Source organism: Arachis stenosperma, chromosome 9 (assembly GCF_014773155.1).
Source record: "Arachis stenosperma cultivar V10309 chromosome 9, arast.V10309.gnm1.PFL2, whole genome shotgun sequence".
Lineage (NCBI taxonomy): Eukaryota > Viridiplantae > Streptophyta > Magnoliopsida > Fabales > Fabaceae > Arachis > Arachis stenosperma.
In genome coordinates, this window is record NC_080385.1 from 126155703 (window position 1) to 126165087 (window position 9385).

The 9385-nt window shown below is 41.3% G+C and overlaps 1 non-coding gene across 1 annotated transcript; it reads left to right on the forward strand.

Moving 5' to 3' along the window:
• The first annotated feature begins 1300 nt into the window (after positions 1 to 1300).
• LOC130953183 (small nucleolar RNA R71) lies at positions 1301 to 1408 on the forward strand. Its single transcript, XR_009075356.1, has one exon. It is a non-coding gene; the product is annotated as a small nucleolar RNA R71 (small nucleolar RNA).
• The last annotated feature ends 7977 nt before the right edge of the window (positions 1409 to 9385 follow it).

A 9385-nucleotide genomic window follows, 5' to 3' on the forward strand; every position in this document is an offset into this window, starting at 1 on the left:
CAAGTCCATAGGCTTGTTTTCTTGAATTGTCTGCCATTTCTAGTGAGATTTTTGCAGCTTGCACCTCAAAGATCCCTAATTTCTCCATTACAGAGAGGGGCATGAGGTTCACACTTGACCCTAAGTCACACAAGGCCTTCTTGAAGGTCATGGTGCCTATGGTACAAGGTATAGAAAACTTCCTAGGATCCTGCCTCTTTTGAGGCAATTGTTGCCTAGACAAGTTATCCAGTTCTTTGGTGAGCAAAGGGGGTTCATCCTCCCAAGTCTCATTTCCAAATAACTTGTCATTTAGCTTCATGATTGCTCCAAGGTATTTAGCAACTTGCTCCTCAGTGACATACTCATCCTCTTCAGAGGAAGAATACTCATCAGAGCTCATGAAAGGCAGTAGTAAGTCCAAGGGAATCTCTATGGTCTCAGTATGAGCCTCAGATTCCCAAGGTTCCTCATTAGGGAACTCATTGGAGGCCAGTGGACGTCCAGTGAGGCCTTCCTCAGTGGCGTTCACTGCCTCTTCTTCCTCCCAGAATTCGGCCATATTTATGGCTTTGCACTCTCCTTTTGGATTTTCTTCAGTGTTACTTGGGAGAGTGCTTGGGGGAAGTTCAGTAATTTTCTTGCTCAGCTGACCCACTTGTCCTTCCAAATTCCTAATGGAGGATCTAGTTTCAGTCATGAAACTTTGAGTGGTTTTGATTAGATCAGAGACCATGGTTGCCAAGTCAGAGGTATTCTGCTTAGAGCTCTCTGTCTGTTGCTGAGAAGATGATGGAAAAGGCTTGCTATTGCTAAACCTGTTTCTTCCACCATTATTATTATTGAAACCTTGTTGAGGTCTCTCTTGATTCTTCCATGAGAGATTTGGGTGATTTCTCCATGAAGAATTATAGGTGTTACCATAGGGTTCTCCTAGGTAATTCACCTCTTCCATTGAAGGGTTCTCAGGATCATAAGCTTCTTCCTCAGATGAAGCATCCTTAGTACTGCTTGGTGCATTTTGCATTCCAGACAGACTTTGAGAAATCAAATTGACTTGTTGAGTCAATATTTTATTCTGAGCCAAAATGGCATTCAGAGTGTCAATCTCAAGAACTCCTTTCTTCTGACTAGTCCCATTGTTCACAGGATTCCTTTCAGAAGTGTACATGAATTGGTTATTTGCAACCATTTCAATCAATTCTTGAGCTTCTGCAGGCGTCTTCTTCAGATGAAGAGATCCTCCAGCAGAGCTATCCAAGGACATCTTAGATAGTTCAGAGAGACCATCATAGAAAATACCTATGATGCTCCATTCAGAAAGCATGTCTGAGGGACATCTTCTGATTAATTGTTTGTATCTTTCCCAAGCTTCATAGAGGGATTCTCCATCCTTCTGTCTGAAGGTTTGGACTTCCACTCTAAGCTTACTCCATCTTTGTGGTGGAAAGAACTTTGCCAAGAAGGCACTGACTAGCTTTTCCCAAGAGTCCAGGCTTTCTTTAGGTTGAGAATCCAACCATATTCTAGCTCTGTCTCTTACAGCAAAAGGGAATAGCATCAGTCTGTAGACCTCAGGGTTAACCCCATTAGTCTTGACTGTGTCACAGATTTGCAAGAATTCAGCTAAGAACTGATGAGGATCTTCCATTGGAAGTCCATGGAACTTGCAATTCTGTTGCATTAGAGAAACTAATTGAGGCTTAAGCTCAAAGTTGTTTGCTCCAATGGCAGGGATAGAGATGCTTCTCCCATAAAAATCAGGAGTAGGTGCAGTAAAGTCACCCAGCACCTTCCTTGCATTGTTTGCATTATTGTTGTTTTCGGCTGCCATGTCTTCTTCTTCTTTGAAGAATTCGGTCAGGTCCTCTAAAGAGAGTTGTGCTTTGGCTTCTCTTAGCTTTCTCTTTAAGGTCCTCTCGGGTTCAGGGTCAGCTTCAACAAGAATGCTTTGTCTCTGCTCCTGCTCATATGAAAGAGAAGAGAACAAGAAAATATGGAATCCTCTATGTCACAGTATAGAGATTCCTTGAAGTGTCAGAGGAAGAAAAATGGAAGACAGAGGTAAAAAATTCGAACTTATCAAAGAAGATGAAGTTCGAATTTTGCATTAAGGGATAGTGTTAGTCCAAAAATAGAAGGATGTGAGAAGGAGGAAAGTAATTTTCGAAAATTAAGTAAAAGATTTTGAAAACATTTTGAAAAACACTTAATTGATTTTCGAAAATAAGAGTGGAAAAGAAATCAAGTGATTTTTGAAAAAGATTTTGAAATTAGAAGTTAAAAAGATTTGATTGAAAACTATTTTGAAAAAGATGTGATTAAAAAGATTTGATTGAAAAGTTATGGTTTTAAAAAGATGTGATTGAGAAGATATGATTTGAAAACAATTTTTAAAAGATATGATTTGAAAACAATTTTAAAAGATATGATTTGAAAACAATTTGAAAAGATATGATTTTAAAAATTAATGACTTGCCTAACAAGAAAAGATATGATTCAAACATAAAACCTTCCTAAACAGAAAAGGCAAAAAATGTTCAATCAAATCATTAATTGTTAGTAAGTATCTTTGAAAAAGGAAATAAATTGATTTTGAAAACATTTGATTGAAAAGATATGATTTGAAAAAGATTTGATTTTGAAAAACTTTGAAAACTTGAAAAAAATTGATTTTGAAAACAAAATCTTCCCCCTTTGCCATCCTGGCGTTAAACGCCCAGAATGGTGCACATTCTGGCGTTTAACGCCCAAAACTATACCCTTTTGGGCGTTAAACGCCCAGCCAGGTACCCTGGCTGGCGTTTAAACGCCAGTCTGTCTTCTTCACTGGGCATTTTTGAATGCCCAGCTTTTTCTGTGTGATTCCTCTGCAGTATGTTCTGAATCTTCAATTCTCTGTATTATTGACTTGAAAAGACACAAATTAAAAATATTTTTGGATTTTTAATAATAAGGAATAATTAAAATGCAACTAAAATCAAATGCATGCAAGACACCAAACTTAGCAGTTTGTATACTACTGACACTAACAAGATGATAATGCACATGAGAAACAACAAAATACTCAAGTCAATAGAATTCAAAGATCAAAACAAGGAAATCATCAAGAACAACTTGAAGATTAATGAAGACACATGCATAAATTCAAAAAAAAAAAATGCAAGAAAAACAGAAACATGCAATTGACACCAAACTTAGAATGAGACTCTATACTCAAACAAGAAATATTTTTGGATTTTATGATTTTGTAAATTTTTTTTTTGGTTTTTTCGAAAATTAGGTGAAAAGGAAAATAAAGGTATCAAAATTCTTAATGAGAATTCCAGGAATCATGCAATGTTAGTCTAAAGCTTTAGTCTAAAGGAATTAGACATAGCTAGCTAAGCTTCAGCAAGACATTGCATTCAAGAGCTAAATTGATGATGATCAATCAGCTTTGGTGATGATAAGAACATCACCTTGAAACACTAGAATTCATTCTTAAGAACTTTGAAGAAAAATAATACCTAATCTAAGCAACAAGATGAACCGTCAGTTGTCCATACACAAGAACAATCCCCGGCAACGGCGCCAAAAACTTGGTGCACGAAATTGTGATCACTACAATTTCGCACAACTAACCAGCAAGTGCACTGGGTCGTCCAAGTAATACCTTACGTGAGTAAGGGTCGATCCCACGGAGATTGGTGGTATGAAGCAAGCTATGGTCATCTTGTAAATCTCAGTCAGGCAGACTCAAATGGGTATAGTGATAAACGAAAATACATAAAGATAAAGATAGAGATACTTATGTATATCATTGGTGTAAGAGCTTCAGACAAGCATATGAAGATGCCTTCCCTTCCATCTCTCTGCTTTCCTACTGTCTTCATCCAATCCTTCTTACTCGTTTCCATGGCAAGCTCGTGTAGGGTTTCACTGTTGTCAGCAGCTACCTCCCATCCGCGCAGTGAAAGCTAATGCACACACTCTGTCACAGTGCTGCCAATCACCGGTTTGGTTCCCTCCCCTACCGGAATAGAATAACTCTTTTGCGTCTGTCACTAACGCCCAGTAGGTTACAGGTTTGAAGCACGTCACAGTCATTCAATCATTGAATCCTACTCAGAATACCACAGACAAGGTTTAGACCTTCCGGATTCTCTTGAATGCCGCCATCAGGTCCTGCCTATTCCACGAAGACTCCGAAGAATCCAAGAGATATTCACTAAGCCTCGGATGCTTGTAGAACAAGAATGGTTGTCAGTCACCTTGTTCATGGGTGAGAATGGTGATGGGCGTCAATCATCACCTTCATCATGTTGAAGAACAAGTGATATCTTGGACAAAGAACAAGCGGAATTGAATGGAAGAACAATAGTAATTGCATTAATACTCGAGGTACAGCAGAGCTCCACACCTTAATCTATGGTGTGTAGAAACTCCACCGTTGAAAATACATAAGAACAGTGTGATCATTGGTTTCGGCCCCAAAGAGGGAACCAGAAGAACCAAGATGAAAATACAATAGTAAAAGGTCCTACTTATAGAAAACTAGTAGCCTAGGGTGTACAGAAATGAGTAAATGACATAAAAATCCACTTCCGGGCCCACTTGGTGTGTGCTTGGGCTGAGCAATGAAGTAATTTTCGTGTAGAGACTCTTCTTGGCGTTTAACTCCCGTTTTAGTGCCAGTTTGGGCGTTTAACTCCCATTCTTATGCCAGTTTGGGCGTTTAACGCTGGGAATTCTGAGGGTGACTTTGAACGCCGGTTTGGGCCATCAAATCTTGGGCAAAGTATGGACTATTATATATTGCTGGAAAGCCCAGGATGTCTACTTTCCAACGCCGTTGAGAGCGCGCCAATTGGGCTTCTGTAGCTCCAGAAAATCCACTTCGAGTGCAGGGAGGTCAGAATCCAACAGCATCTGCAGTCCTTTTCAGTCTCTGAATCAGATTTTTGCTCAGGTCCCTCAATTTCAGCCAGAAAATACCTGAAATCACAGAAAAACACACAAACTCATAGTAAAGTCCAGAAAAGTAAATTTTAACTAAAAACTAATAAAAATATAATAAAAACTCAACTAAAACTAGCAAAAACATACTAAAAACAATGCCAAAAAGCATACAAATTATCCGCTCATCAACATACTAATTTATTCCAAGACCGAGGAAGAGCATGCGGAACACTTGAGGACCGTGTTGCAGATTCTAAAGGAGAAGAAACTTTATGCAAAACTGTCTAAATGTGAGTTTTGGAAGAGTGAGGTGAAGTTTTTGGGCCATGTGGTGAGTAAGAAGGGAATAGCCGTAGATCCAACTAAGGTGGAGGCTGTGATGGATTGGAAACAACCAACCACCATAACAGAGATAAGGAGTTTTCTGGGTTTAGTTGGCTATTACCGAAGGTTTATCAAAGGCTTTTCACAGATAGCTTTGCCAATGACAAAGTTAACCCGCAAAGACACTCCATTTGTTTGGACTCCTGAGTGCGAGGAGAGCTTTCAGACATTGAAGAGAAAGTTGACCACTGCACCTGTGTTAGTGTTACCCGAGCCGAATGAGCCATTTGAGGTGTATTGTGATGCCTCATTGAAGGGTTTAGGGTGCGTGCTGATGCAGCATCGTAATGTGGTGGTGTATGCCTCACGACAGTTGAGACCGCATGAAGTTAATTACCCTACACACGATTTGGAACTCGCTGCGGTTGTGTTTGCCTTGAAGGTGTGGAGGCATTATCTCTATGGGGTTAAGTTCCAAGTTTTCTCTGATCATAAGAGCTTGAAGTACCTCTTTGATCAGAAAGAGCTTAATATGAGGCAGAGAAGGTGGATGGAATTGTTGAAGGATTACGACTTTGAGTTGCATTACCATCCGGGAAAGGCGAATGTAGTGGCGGATGCGTTAAGTCGGAAGTCATTATATGCGGTTTGGATGATGCTTCAAGAGGAGAAGTTGCTCAAGGGATTTGAGAGTCTGAAACTTGGTACTCAAGAAGTATCCGGAACCTTGTGTTTGAGCCGATTAGAAATCTCAAGTGACTTTAAGTCTGAGCTCCTAAAGGCTCATCAGAATGATGAAGCCTTATGGAAGGTGTTACCGGCCATTGAGCAAGGAAAACAGTGGCGAGTGTCGGAAGAAAAAGATGGGTTATGGAGATTCAAGGGTAGGATCATTGTGCCGGATGTTGGCACTTTGAGGCAAGATATTTTAGAGGAGGCACACAAAAGTGGATTCTCCATTCACCCGGGAAGTACTAAGATGTACCCTGATTTAAAGGCGATGTTTTGGTGGCCGGGTATGAAGAACGATGTGGCGGAATATGTTTCAAAGTGCTTAACTTGTCAAAAGGTAAAGATTGAACATCAAAGACCTTCCGGGATGTTGCAACCTTTAGAGATTCCGCAATGGAAGTGGGAAAGTATTGCAATGGACTTTGTGTCGGGATTGCCAAGGACTAGGGCTGGTTTTGATGCTATTTGGGTGATTGTGGACCGACTGACGAAGTCAGCTCACTTTTTGCCCATTCGGATGACTTACACCCTTGAGGAGCTAGCACGGTTATACATAAAGGAGATTGTGAGACTCCATGGTGTACCTGCTACTATAATCTCTGATAGAGATCCTCGTTTCACTTCAAGATTTTGGGGTGCATTTCAGAAAGCTTTCAGAACCCGATTAAGCTTGAGCACGGCTTACCATCCTCAAACAGATGGTCAATCCGAGAGGACGATCCAAACACTAGAGGATATGTTGAGAGCTTGTGTTTTGGACCAACCGGTCAGTTGGGATCGATATATGCCATTAGTGGAGTTTGCATACAATAATAGCTATCATGCGAGCATTGGAATGGCTCCGTATGAGGCCTTGTATGGGAGGAAATGTCAATCTCCGCTATGTTGGTATGAAGCTGGAGAGAAAAGCTTGTTGGGGCCGGAAATGATAGCTGAGACTACTGAACAAGTCAAGAAAATCAGTGATAGGATGCTTACAGCGCAGAGTCGTCAAAAGAGTTACGACGATCAGAGGCGAAAGCCCTTAGAATTTGAGGAAGGAGACCATGTTTTCCTTAAGGTTACTCCGACTACGGGAGTAGGTAGGGCGACTAAGGCAAAGAAGTTGAATCCTCGATACATTGGTCCATTTCAAATCCTGGAGAGGGTTGGACCGGTGGCGTATCGAATAGCTTTACCACCTCATCTTTCGAACCTGCACGACGTGTTTCACGTGTCGCAGCTTCGGAAGTACACCCCTGATGCTAGCCATGTGTTGGAACCTGAATCGGTTCAGTTAAGGGAAGATTTGACGCTTCCAGTGGCTCCAGTCAGAATTGATGATACTAGTATCAAACGGTTGCGTGGAAAAGAGGTTTCTTTAGTCAAAGTGGCTTGGAGTCGAGGCGGTGTTGAGGAACACACTTGGGAACTTGAGTCGGAGATGCGAACGGATTATCCGCATTTATTCTCAGGTAATTGCATTTGAATTTTGTGGGCAAAATTCCCAATTAGGTGGGTAGAATGTAAAACCCGGTTAATTAACGGCCAATTAACCCATAAATGAGAATTTATTCTAGAAAGCCTAAAATGTGATTTTTATGGCTAAATGTGATAGAGGAGACTGAGACGAGAATTTTGGTACCAATTTTATAGAATTCGGACCAAGATTGGACCGAACGGGCCAAACCGGGCCAACCGGACCCAAAGTGGGCCCTTGGCCCAACATAACTTAACCAAAACCCTAGTTTTCAGCACTCTCTCCCCTCATTTGTTACACACACAAGCTGAAAATTAGAGAGAAAGGGAGAAGAACACTCTCTCAAGTTCTTTCTCTCACTTGATCTTCAAACCACCATAACTTTTGATCTAGAGCTCCGATTGCCGCCCCGTTTGCGGCCACGCGTTCACCGCGGAGAGCTCTACAAAACCAATACCATCAATCTTGAGGTAAGCCACACCTTGCTGTTCGAAATCTCAGCCCCTATTTTCGAGTTTTATGGGTGAAATGTTGAGATTTTGGGTTCTTTGATGTTATAGGACCCAACCCTCTTGAAGGAGAAGGTTAATCTTGTCTCCTTGGACCTTGGGTGTGGTAAGATTCTCAACCCTAGTGTATTTTTGTTGTTTTATGATGTTTGGGTTTGAGATGTTGTGTATGGGTATGATGGTTGTGGCTTAGGTTGTGTATGTGTGGATATTGGAGCTTGATTGGTGATTTTGAAAAAGCTTGGAAAGGGTTTGGTGGTGCAAAATCTGTTCTTGGAAGTGTTGAGGCCTTGAGAGCTTGTGGATAAGTGGTTTAGAAGTGCTCCGGTGGAGCTTGGGAAAGTCGGCTAAGGTATGGTTTCGGTTTCCCGTATCTAATATGTAATGTGGTAGGAAATACTTAGGCTAGAGGCCCTAAGATAGGCATTGAATGGTTGATGTTGTTGAATGATTGAGATATATGATGTGGTCATATATGTGATGATGAATATTGATGCCTTGGTGGTATGATGTATGAGAAATATGCATGTTGTGATATATGCTTGATGATTGGTTATGGTTGAATTGTGGGTTGAACCATGTTGATGGTGAGTATGATGTTGATTATGTACAATGATGATTTATTGGAATTGATGTTGTTGAGAATTGGCATGAGGATTAGTATATGATATGTCAATATGTTTGAGTTTGAGCCACTTGGGTGAAATGGGCTAAAATGATGAGATAGTGATTTTGTATATTGTAGTAATGTGTCAATGTGTGAGTTGAGGAGGCTTGATGTTGAATTTGATACATTTTGATGGATTTCAAAGAAAAGGGATGAAATTGGCATGTTTTGATTGACTTTGAAAAGAGTTGAAAATGGTTTGTTTTGAAAATGGCATATTGTGGTTTTGTATGAAAATATGGTTTTTGGGCATACTTTGATGGGACATAACTTGGACTACGGATCTCCGTTTTGTACCAAATCTGTTTAGAAATGAAATTGGATCCGGGATGTCCATGCCGTTCGAAGAACGGGTGAAAAACGATTTAAAATGAGGAAGTTATGTCCGTTGGAAGATTGGGGTGTAAATCTGTGAAATTCTGCAGCTTTTTAACTTAGAAAATTTTTAGCAGAATGACCCCTTGCGCGTGGGCGCACCTGGCGCGTGCGCGCCGATCTTCCGAAAAGTGCCATCCACGCGTACGCGTGATGTGCGCGGGCGCGCCGATTGTGCTGCACCCAATGCCCAGCCATTTTCCAGAGAGTTATGCCAGAACTGTGCCGGTGTTGTGCTTGGGGCACGAGAACACCCGCGCGTACGCGTGGTTGACGCGTGCGCGTCGATTGGCAAGTTTGTAATCCACGCGTTAGCGTGCATGACGCTTACGCGTCGATGAGTTTTTGAGGCCATCCACGCGTGCGCGTGGAGTGCGCGTACGCGTGGCCCTGTTTTCA